This window comes from Melospiza georgiana, chromosome 23 (assembly GCF_028018845.1).
Source record: "Melospiza georgiana isolate bMelGeo1 chromosome 23, bMelGeo1.pri, whole genome shotgun sequence".
NCBI lineage: Eukaryota > Metazoa > Chordata > Aves > Passeriformes > Passerellidae > Melospiza > Melospiza georgiana.
The window spans coordinates 5,421,654-5,434,037 of NC_080452.1; positions in this window are offsets into that span (position 1 = coordinate 5,421,654).

Below are 12,384 nucleotides of genomic sequence, written 5' to 3' on the forward strand. Positions count from 1 at the left end.
CTGCAGCCCTTCCAGTGGCACGGGGAGCCACGATGCCAGCCCAATGTCAGCGGTGCCCACAGCAAGGTGTGGGGCAGGGGACAGGGCCTCAGACCCCATGTTGTGTGGGGCAGCACCACACAATGCCTCTGGGGCTGTGGGGTCGATGTGACCTGCCCTGGTACCAGGCAGACAAGAGCAAAGTTCAGGGGGTTTTACAGCCCTGCCAGTGGCACAGGGAGCCACAGTTCCAGCCCAATGTCAGCGGTGCCCACAGCAAGGAGTGGTGCAGGGGACAGGCCTGCAGACACCATGGCACGTGTGGCAGCACCACACAATCAATGCCTTTGAGCCATGAAATGCCCTGGTACCAGGCAGACAGAGGGTCCTGCAACCCTTCCAGTGACACAGAGAGCCACAGTGCCAGCTCAAGGTCGGGCAGGAGTCAGCCATGCCCACAGCAAGGTGTGGGGCAGGGGGACAGGCCTCCAGAACACATGGCACGTGTGGGGCAGTACCAGGCAATGCCTCTGGGGCTCTAGGGCCCATATGGGCTGCCCTGGTCACCAGGCAGACAGGAGCAAAGTTCAGAGGGTCCTGCAGCCCTCCCAGTGGCACAGGGAGCCATGGTGCCAGCTCAAGGTCAGCAGTGCCCACAGCAAGGTGTGGGGTAGGGAGACAGGCCTGCAGAACCCATGGTGTGTGTGGCAGCACCAGGCAATGCCTCTGGGGCTGTGGGGTCCATGTGAACTGCTCTGAGCAAAAATTCAGAGCATCCAGCAGCCCTTCCAGTGACTCAGGGTGCCATGGTGCCAGGCCAAGCTCAGCAGTGGCCACAGCAAGGTGGGGCTGGGGACAGGCCTGCAGACCCCATGGTGTGTGGGGCAGCAGCAGTCAATGCTTTTGGGGCTGCAGGGCAGACAGGAGCAAAGTTCAGAGGGTCCTGCAGCCCTTCCAGTGGCACAGGGAGCCACGATGCCAGGCCAATGTCAGCGGTGCCCACAGCAAGGTGTGGGGCAGGGGACAGGCCTGCAGACACCATGGCACGTGTGGCAGCACCAGGCAGTGCCTCTGGGGCATGAACTGCCCTGGTGCCAGGCAGACAGGAGCAAAGTTCAGAGTGTGGAAAACAAGGTTTACATTCTTGGTAAAAATAAAAAGAGAGTAGGAGGCAGAAATGAAGCAAAGGGTTAAAAACAGCTGTGTGCTTGGCATGTAGCTAAGAGTACACTGTTATTTTTGGAAATACTCTTTAAATACTTTTTCTATTCCGTTAGCTTGTTGCATATTCATAGACTCTCATGCATATTTATATTTTCTATAAACTAGTGCACATATTCTAGGAACTATTTTGTATGGTTTTTCTTTGGGTCTGTTTTTTTAGAGTATGTGTGGTTTTTGGCTTGATTTTGGTTTGTCTTCTTTATCACTTCTAGTTTGGGCTTTGGTTTATACTTTCTTCTGATGGCAGATGCTGATAGTTGGTATACCAATAGTAGGGTCTTTATTACATGTTCACTGGATGCTATTTTTACTAAATAGTTCACTTACAACTATATTAGCTACTACTACTATGTCTATGTCTACTATTAGCTACTACTACTCTGTCTAAATTATGTCAGTTTTTTGCTAATTTAGTAGAATTATTTTTTGTTGTTCAATTTAGTAGAATTTGTTATTTAGTAGAAATAGAAGCAAAGTTATTTTAACATTGCAAAGTTACTTTAATATTAAAAACAATACAATATGTATTGTACATACAAGACCCTCTTGTACATCCCTTCCCCTCCCTGACAGCCCTTCCTGTCTTTCACAGGATTTTTCCTGGAGAAGCACAGAGAAGAAGAGAAAACAATTCTTATCTCTATTTGCTGCTCCTGTTGTTTTGCACATGTGAAATATGTTTACCTGTGGAAGACTGTTTACCTGAAGGGAGTTCTTAATTGGATTCTGGTAATGGTTGTTTATATTAATTGGCCTATTGTGTCAAAGCTATGTCCTGGTTGTCTGAAGAGAATCCTGGGTTTTTCTTTAGTATATATTGTGAAAAATGCAGGTTTTATGATTGGCTTTTTGCAAATATTAAAATGAATATTATATGTGTTGCGTTATAAAATTATGTTGTATTAATTCTCTTAAGTAGTGTGCTAAATATAGTTTTAAGTTATAAAAAAATGTTAAAATAGAAACTGTGCTATGTAAGATACTTTTTTAAAGAAAGGACTCATAGTGAAATAGCAGCCACAGGACACCTAAACCTTTCAGACAGAGAGAATTTATTGCTCCATTATCAGAAGAAATGAACTTCTTCCCATCTTGCACAGGCAGGATGACGCTGTTAGGACTATGAAGAAGAAGTTGATGATGACCAGACAGAACCCTTTGTTTGAATGGAATTTATGCATCGTGTATGAGGTGTATGAATATGCAACAGGCTGTTGTTTTTAAGGGTTAATCCTCTCTTAACGTGGGTCCTTTTTCAGGCTTATGCTGCCCAGGAAAAGCTACCTAGACTGTCTGTAACTCTTTGTCTTTATTGTCTCATATTGTCCTAATCCAAATTGTCCAAATTATTATTACTCTAATTGTACTACTATTTTTATAACCATTTTATTACTATTAAACTTTTAAAATGTTAACAACAAGTGATTGGAATTTTTCACAGTATCTTTTGTATAGTATAGTATCTCTTTAATATAGTATAGTATAATATAATATAGATATTATACTTTTATATTACAAGGTATATAAATATATATATAGTATAATGTATATAAAAGTATAATAAAGAAATTTTTCAGCCTTCTGAATCACTGGAGTCCAATGCCAATCATTGCCTGCATTGGGGCACCCTGCTATTCAATGAGCCAGAGCTCCCCAGAGTCTGCAGCCCCACAGATTCACACAGAGCCACCCCTGCACCCCAAATGCCATCTGCAGCTGAGAGAACCACCAAAAGTGCTGGAGAAGCAGGGCTGTGTCAAGGCTTCCACATCCTCCTTCTGGGAAGCCACCAGCCCAGGCTGATGTCCTTGGGTCCCTGGTGTCCCTGCCTGCTGGGATGGGCTGGAAGGTGGAACAGCACAAATGGGATCCCCAGCCACTGTGGGACAGCAGGGACAGGAGCTCCAGAACATCCAGCCCTGGCTGTGGCCTCTGCACTAAGGAACGGGTAAATGGTGTTGGGCTCACCATGGATAAACTGAACTAAAATCCTGGCCACCCTCAGCTGCCCTGGGAGAGCCAGCAGGATTGCAGGATCCCCAACAGGGCTGCAGGATCCCCACCTGCCCTGGGAGAGCCAGCAGGACTGCAGGATCCCCACCTGCCCTGTGAGACCCAGCAGGATTGCAGGATCCCCAGCAGGATTGCAGGATCCCCAGCAGGATTGCAGGATTCCCAGCAGGACTGCAGGATCCCCAGCAGGATTGCAGAATCCCCTCCTGCCCTGTGAGACCCAGCAGGATTGCAGGATTCCCCAGCAGGATTGCAGGATCCCCAGCTGCCCTGGAGCTGTGGATGGGTGCCAGGAACCTCCCTGGCTTCCCACATCTCCATGGGAGCCCAGCCAGCTGGTCAGGAACCCCAGATCCTCATGCCTGGTGCTGGGGAGGTGCCCAGGAATGCAGCTGCAGCTGTTACAGACCCACCAGGCCCTTGGCTGGGGAATCCTCAGTCCCTCATTGGGCTGAGCAGGAGCTGCTGCTGGGCTTTCTTTGTCCCAGGGCAGTTTCCCTGTGCCCTTCCATCCCTGCGTGTGCCCCACTGCCTGTGGGCTCTCCTGGGGTGCCCTGGGTGAGCAGGCACGGCTCAGCATGGGTGCTGGCACTACCTGCACTTGCCCTTTCTGTTGCTCATGACCCCAGGACTGTTTGCCAAATGAATGGCAGGGTGGTGCCACACCCTGTCTGCCATGGCATTCACGGAGCTCCATGCACGGGGGCCGTGCCCACACGTACACAGCTCCCACAGTGCAAACGCCACCTGGGGGGCTGCAGGGGGGGTCCCTCTGCCCACCAGGTCACAAAGGGACCCAGGGACCCCTCTGGCACCGAGCATGGTGCAGCTCAGCCATGCCCTAGGTTTGCAGGTCTCCCAAACCCTCTGTTTGCACTGCTGGTGTGCCCTTGCACTGGCGCCAGCATGGGGTCATCCTTCTTTAGGGCATCCTTCTGCCTCCATACAGGGTGGGTATGTTCCCCTGTTCTTCTATCCCTGTCCCCTGTTCCTCTCTGTCCCCCTGTTCCCCTATCCCTGTCCCCTGTTCCCCTATCCCTGTTCCCCTGTCCCTGTTCCCCTATCCCTGTTCCCCTGTTCCCCTATCCCTGTTCCCCTGTTCCCCTATCCCTGTTCCCCTGTCCCTGTTCCCCTATCCCTGTCCCCTGTTCCCCTATCCCTGTTCCCCTATCTCTGTCCCCTGTTCCCCTGTCCTTGTTCCCCTATCCCTGTCCCTGTTCCCCTGTCCCTGTTCCCCTATTCCTGTCCCTGTTCCCCTGTCCTTGTTCCCCTGTCCCTGTTCCCCTATCCCTGTCCCTGTTCCCCTATCCCTGTCCCCCGTTCCCCTGTCCCTCTATCCCTGTCCTTGTTCCCCTATCCCTGTCCCCATTCCCCTGTCCTTGTTCCCCTATCCCTGTCCTTGTTCCCCTATCCCTGTCCTTGTTCCCCTATCCCTGTCCCCATTCCCCTGTCCTTGTTCCCCTATCCCTGTCCCCATTCCCCTGTCCTTGTTCCCCTATCCCTGTCCCCTGTTCCCCTGTCCCTGTTTCCCCTCAGCTCTGCTCTCACCTCCATCCCCAGACCCGGGGCTGTGGGTGCAGCCCAGCCTGATGGCCCCCAAAAGCCATCAGGAGTGGGGGACAGCTCTTCTGGCCACGCACAAAGGTCACAGAAAGAGAAGTGACTGCACAACAGTGTCTCTTGTCATACTTCAACGTGAAAAAAGAGAATTTCCAGCCATTGTCCAGCAATTCCAGTGCATCTGTCCAGCAAGGACCAGATGCTCTGTGGGGACAATGCTTGGCCTGTCCACAAGAAGGGGAATCTTGTGGTCCCCCAGCCCTTGGAGCAGAGGTCCCTGCTGGCTCTTGCCCTGGGCTAGGAGAGGAGCCCCAGCTGTCCCTTGCCAGTGTCCAGCTGTGTGCTGGTGGCAGGGATGGCTCTGGGACAGCATGGGCTTGGCAGGTTTGGGAGCATCCTCACCTCTCACGGTGCATCCCCAGCCCCTCCTCTGTTTTCTGGAGATGTTGGCAGCAGCCAAATCTTTGTGCAGACCACATGTGGCATCAAGTTTGCAGCCCTGAGCTCTCCAAGACAACCCTTCGTGTCAGACCCCCTCCAAGACCCCAACATTTAGTCCAAGGGGTAGAGCAGGGAAGGACATGGATGGGGGAAAGATGGGGCAAGGATTGAGAGTGTGCAGGGTGGGGATGTGTGTGAGAAGAGGATCTGTGTGTGTGTGGGAAGGGGGCACAGCACTACAGCCCCCCAAAGGCATGGGGGATGAGCACATGGGGCCCAGGGGCTCTGGCTGTGGCATCTGCCAGCAGGAAAAGCAGTGGTTGGAGCAGAAGAGAAGGAACAGCACTCTGTGAGGTCTCCAAGGTGCCCAGAGGGTGCAGTGCCCTGGCATGGCAGAGCAGAAGGGCTCTGTGGCCTCTCCAAAAGGAGTTTGCCCAGTTTGGTGGACAGGTGGCAAAGAACGGCCTGGGGAGGGCAGGAGAATCCTCCACGGCTGTGGAATTGTTCTGGTCCATCTGGGCACAGTTCTCAGGCTGGGAATGTGACATCTGGGCCACTCCAGCCCTGAGTGACAGCCAGCAGCATCCTGCCCAGCCACTTCCAAACAAGACAAACAGCTTGAGGTCCTGCAAAGGGGCTGCAGACATCTCAACCCCCTCCCACACCAGGCTGAGCTTGGGGCTGTGCCTCTCTGCTCCAGGCAGGGCTGGCAGTGCCATGCAGCTGCCCAGGAGCACAGCTGGGTGGGCCCTGGCAAGGCAGCCATGGTGGGGCACACACACCAGCCCAGCTGGCTGGCACCCAGCTCAGTGTGCACAGGAAAAACCAACGAGTGTCCCCTGGGGCTGTGGGGGCCACAACAGGGGGGACAGGGGAACAGGGACAGGGGAACAGGGACAGGGGAACAGGGGAACAGGGAGTGGGATAGGGGAACAGGGTTAGAGGAACAGGGGACAGGGAGCAGGGGAACGGGGATAGGGGAATGGAGGGACAGGGATAGGGAACAGGGATAAAGCATAGGGGAACAGGGGACAGGGGAGCAGGGAAACAGGGATAGGGGAGCAGGGATAGGGGGACAGGGGAACAGGGAAAAAGGGATAGGGGAACAGGGGACAAGGGGACAGGGATAGGGGACAGGGTGATGGAGCTCCCTGGGATGAAAGCAGCATGAGCTCTCCATGAGGTGCACACACACACACTGGCCAGGGTTCAAAGCAAACTTCTGCCAGCTGAGGGAGGTGAGGAGGGCTGAGGGCGCAGCACAGCAAGGGGGGCACTGTGCAGAGCTCCTGGTGCTCAGGGCTCTGGGGAGACCAGTTCTCCCTCTTGGGTCCACAACAGCAGGCTGGGAATCCCAGGGGCAGAGCCTACAGCAGGCTTTAGCTTGGTTCCCCCTCTTGTCCCCAAAGAGGGAGCAAATCCCATTTATCCAGAGGAAACAGGCACATGAGGCGTGCCACAGGGAAGGCTGGATGGGGAAAGGCCGTGGCTGCAGCTCGCTGACCCTGCGCCTGTCCCGCAGTGCCCCCGGGGTGGCGATGAGCTCACTCCCTGCGGTTTCCCTGCACCGCATGCCAGGTGCTTTGTCATGAGGCAAGAGGAGGAGGGGGAACAGGTTATTCAAGGTCTGCAGGGCCGGGGCACCCACAGGTGAGGGCAGGGGACGGGGCAGGAGGGCTGGGCCGGCACGCAGGGTTGCAGCCCCCTCCCCGTTCCACAGCAGCGCCAGGAAAGGGGGGCTCGGGAGGGATTTAGCGCCAGGCACTGCGGCACCGCCACGGGGCACGAACGGAGCGCAGCAGACTTTGCCCGCGCCTGCAAGGTGTGGCACGGAGAGCGAACAGACTGCAGGGCATAATTATCATCAAAGCCGGAACAGGTGGGGTGGGAGCAGCAGAGGTCATATCTGGGTCAGGTCAGGGATCTGACCTGCATGGGATCAACAGGCTGCCCTGGGATGGGGTTTGCAGCATGACAGCCTCCTTCCATGCCTGGGGCTCCTCAACAAGAGGGGGAGCCAAGCTAAAGCCTGCTGTAGGCTCTGCCCTGGGAATCCCAGCCTGCAGCTGTGGACCCAAGAGGAAGAACCGAGCACCAGGGGCTCTGCACAGTGCCAAGTCCCCCCTTGCTGTGCTGCACCCTCAGCGCTCCTCACCTCCCTCAGCTGGCAGAAGCTTGCTTTGAACCCACAACATGTGTGTGTGTGTGCCTCATGGAGAGCTGACTGCTGCTTTCATCCCAGGGAGCTCCATCACCGTATCCCTGTTCCCCTATCCCTGTTCCCCTATCCTTGTCCCCCTGATCCCCGATCCCTGTTCCCCTCTCCCTGTTCCCCTATCCCTGTCCCCACCTCCCCCTGTTCCCCCATCCATGTTCCTCTATTCCCCTGTTCCCCTCTCCCTATTCCCCTGTTCCCTCATCCCTGTTCCCCTATCCCTGTCCCCCTGATCCCCGATCCCTGTCCCCCTGTCCCCACCTCCCCCTGTTCCCCCATCCATGTTCCCCTATTCCCCTGTTCCCCTCTCCCCATTCCCCTGTTCCCCTGTCCCCTATCCCACTCCCTGTTCCCCTATCCCTGTTCCCCTATCCCTGTTCCCCCTGTTGTGGCCCCCACAGCCCCAGGGGACACTCGTTGGTTTTTCCTGTGCACACTGAGCTGGGTGCCATTCAGCTGGGCTGGTGTGTGTGCCCCACCATGGCTGCCTTGCCAGGGCCCACCCAGCTGTGCTCCTGGGCAGCTGCATGGCACTGCCAGCCCTACCTGGAGCAGAGAGGCACAGCCCCAAGCTCAGCCTGGTGTGGGAGGGGGTTGAGATGTCTGCAGCTCCTTTGCAGGACCTCAAGGTGTTTGTCTTGTTTGGAAGTGGCTGGGCAGGATGCTGCTGGCTGTCACTCAGGGCTGGAGTGGCCCAGCCAGATCCAGGAGGTGTTTGTGACTCTCAGGTAGTGCTGAGGTGCTGGGAATGCTGGAGGTCTCTGACCCCAGGGGAGCTTGTCCCTGCAGCTCTGAGGCCACCTCAGAAATATCCAGTGTGGGGTCATAGAGGCCTTGGGCACTGCCCAGCTGTCCCCAAACAGCCAGCACAGCCCCTCTGGGGACACAGCTGGGAGCAAGGCTGCCAGAGCAGGCAGGGGGGGTGCTGGCCAGCAGGTACAAACCTGTCTTTGCCATCTCCTGATAAGGGATGGGCAAGAACCCCCCATGGGCTGCTTGCACCTTCAGCAGGCAAGGCTGGGGGTCAGCTCCTGGCACCTGAGGGTTCTGCTGCTGCACAACAGGGAGCACTTACCCTGCATCATCAGGGTAAGCTGGGCTGGATCAGGGCATGACAGCCCACCTTGGTACCTTGGTCCCATCAGCTCCCCTGAGGGATTTCTGCCCATCCCAAAGCCCTTCTCAATCCAGGGAGCTGGGAGCAGAGAGACAGCCTGGGGTGTGTATGGCTGGCTGAGGGTGAGGGGACACCTGGGCATCTTCTGTGGGTGATGGAGGTGGGACACATATGTGGCTTGGGCTGACACCATGCTGGGTGCAGGCTGCAGCTCACACTGTGCTGTACCTGTGTGTGTGTGCAGTGCACACTGTGTGTCTGTGTGTCTGGCTGTAAGCCTCACATACATCCTGCCTGCATCAGCTGTGTCTGTGTTTGGGAGTGTTTCCAGAGTCACACACCCTGCATGTGCCCATAACTGTGTCTGCAGTGTGTCTGTGCACACTGTGGCTGTGTTTGGGAGTGTTTCCAGTCACACACCCTGCATGTGCCCATAACTGTGTCTGCAGTGTGTCTGTGCACGCTGTGTTTGTGTCTGGGATGTTTTCAGAGTCACACACCCTGCATGTGCCCATAACTGTGTCTGTGCACACTGTGGCTGTGTTTGGGAGTGTTTCCAGAGTCACACACCCTGGATGTGCCCCTAACTGTGTCTGCAGTGTGTCTGTGCACACTGTGGCTGTGTTTGGGAGTGTTTCCAGAGTCACACACCCTGCATGTGCCCATAACTGTGTCTGTGCACACTGTGGCTGTGTTTGGGAGTATTTCCAGTGTCACACACTCTGATGTGCCCATAACTGTGTCTGCAGTGTCTGACCCCCAGGACTCCCTGTGTGTGTGGGTAACAGGACATGCTGCAGGATCACAGAGTCACCCAGCACACAAGTGTGGGAAGGTCTGGGTTGGAAGGTGCCCTGAGGGTCATCCTGTTCCACCCCTGTGCCATAGGCAGGGACACCTTCCACCAGGCCAGGTTGCTTCAAACCCCACCCAGCCTGTCTTGGGCACTTCCAGGGATGGGGCAGCCACAGCTTCTCTGGGCAGCCTGTGCCAGGGCCTGTCCACCCTCACAGGGAAGAATTTCTTCCTGATATCTAATCAAAGTCTCTCCTTTTTCAGTTTAAAACTCTTCCCCCATGTCCTGTCACTATCTTCCTGTGTAAAAATTGCCCACCCTCTTTTTTGTAAGCTTCTTTGAGGCACTGGAAGGGGCTCTAAGGTCTCCCTGGATCTTTCTGTTTTCCAGTATGAACAAGCCCAGCTCCCTTTCTCAGGACCCCCTCACCCAGCAGTGCTGGTTTCCCATGGTGCTGGGGCAGAGCTGTCCCTGCACATGGCCCTGGAGCTGGGGGCACACTGCTCCTGTCCTGCAGCAGGTGACTCGTGGCAGGAGCCAGCAGGTTGGGACAGGCAGCGGGTGCCAGCCACTGCCCCCACCCTTGCTCTACCTGTCAGACAGGTGGAGCTGGCCCGCTGCCACCGCCTGCCACCGTCACTGCTGGGAAGGGAGGATGCAGGAGGGATGGGTCTGCACAAAGGCTGGGCCCTGCCCACGGCTGCAGTGACCCTTGGGACCTGCTCCCTGCATGGCTGGGGAAGGGCTGCCAGGACCAGAGGCTCTAGGAAACCTCAGGGCTTCCCTGCAGGTGCCCAGGGAGAGGGGATGTGGGAATCCAGGACATCCCTCTGTCTGTCCAGGATGGCCAGGACCCCTGCCAGGAGGCTCAGAGACCCTGGCACAGAGCCCAAAACACCTGTGGGTTTGAGCAAATTACCAACCTTAGATGAAGATCAACAAGCCACAGCAGTTTAGGTAGAATATTAGTGAAGTTATCACGGGATGGAAAAGTAGATTTTAGGGGTTTTGGTATGGTGGCTCAGGAGGCAAGATGGAGGGATCTGGGCATGTCCAGCCTTTCTCCTTCTTCTTCTTCTTAGCCTCCATCTTCTGCTGTGATGTTGGCACTCACAGATTGGTTTAGAGTAGAAGCTCAACATAGGTGACAGGTATTGGGAAGTTATTATAAACATTGTACATGTAGTTTTTAGTATAAAGACATAACACTGCCCTGGAGGCAGGCAGAGTACCTGGAACTGTCCTGCTGGATGGACCTCAGCAGGGCAGGAGAACATTTTTTATAGATAAGATGCAATAAACAACCTTGAGACCAAGAAATGAAGAGCCCTGACTCCTTCGAGCACCGGGCTGGGAAAAGAGACTTTCTAATGCATCTTGGAGTCACTCTGACAAGCTAAAGATCCTGACAAGGGGACAGACAATCAGTTCCTCATGTGCCTGTCTCCTCTCCTGTTGTGCCCAAAGAACCCTGAGGCACATGCCAGGGCACCCCCCTCTTAGTGCTGTTGTTGTTGAAAGGTTTCCTGCACACGGATTCCACCAGCCTGTGGGGTGGAGGAGTGAAGGGATTGTCCTCGGGTAAACCCAAAGGGACTCAGTGTCCATCTGTCCCTCTGCATCCTACACAGAACACCCTGGCTGCTGCCAGCAGCACGCCTGGGGCACACAGACACCTTGTGTGCACCCTGCTCTGGCCAGGCCAGCAGCTCAGATGGCACCACAGGAGCCCAGTGGCAGCCACAGCCAGGCTGGCTGTGCTCACCTGGCTACTCTGGGAAGGTAAAGGAGGAAAACTGGGACAGGCATCTCCACACCCTGAGCCTGTGCAAGCTCCCAGGGGCACAAGCCACGCTGTGCCCACTGTGTCAGAAAGAGCCAAGGCTCTCATCATCCTGCTGCTGGAATAATGCTGATCCCACAGGGATTTTCCACAGGGAAAACACAACTCTCATTCCTCAGGACTGGCCCCAAAGTCGCTGGTTTTTGCAGCACCACTGTGACCCGGGCTTCTTGTCAGTTCACCCCGCTGTGCACCCCCAAACACACCTTATGTAATGGCTCTGGTGTTTGTGCTCCCACAGAGCCTCTGAAACTGCTTTTAGAAAGGCCTGGAGCCATGAGATGTTGTCAGCCCCACCCTTTGGCCAGGAGCAGGCTCAGGCCTGGGCTTGCTCAGCCACAGTCCTGCAGGCAAGGCTGGAGGAGCGCCAGCTCTGCAGGGAGCTGGGCATCGCCCAGGAGCTGCCACCTGGCACCACCACACCATGGCAGCCCCTGGGCCACCGCCTGTGCCCAGCTGAGGCTGGCACCCACAGCCTGGCACGGTGGGCATGGTCACCTTGCCCTGGGCTGCTTCAGCAGCAGAGACCCTCCCAGCCAGGAGGTGATGAGGAAAGCCCAGGCAGGGGGAGCTGCCCCTTTCCAGCTCAATGTGAAGTGAGCTCAATATTTTCCAAGGTTTTGTGTTGGGGTGACCAGGACTAGATCCTCATTCTGCACCTCCCTGGCTCACACCATCCTTCAGAGGTGGAGTGTTGGGGTGTTGTGAGGGTCCCCAGGATGAGGTGACAGATGAGAATTGACTCCAAGTTCTCAGAAGGCTGCTATATTATATTATATTATATTATATTATATTATATTATATTATATTATATTATATTATATTATATTATATTATATTATATTATATATCATATCATATCATATCATATCATATCATATCATATCGTATAATTACATTATTATATTAGTATATTTGTATATTATTATCATATCATATCATATCATATTATAGAAATTATATACTAAAACTATACTAAAAAAAGGAGACATCAGAAGGCTGGACAAGAATGAAGATGAAAGCTTGTGACTGACTCCTCAGTCTGACACAGCTGACGGTGATTGGTTATTGATTAAAATTAGATAGAATTTAGATTATTGAATAATTAATTAATTAATATCATTAATTTAGGTTATTAATTAGATTTGATTGTTTGGATAAACAATCTCCAGATCACATTCCAGAGGAGGAAAACG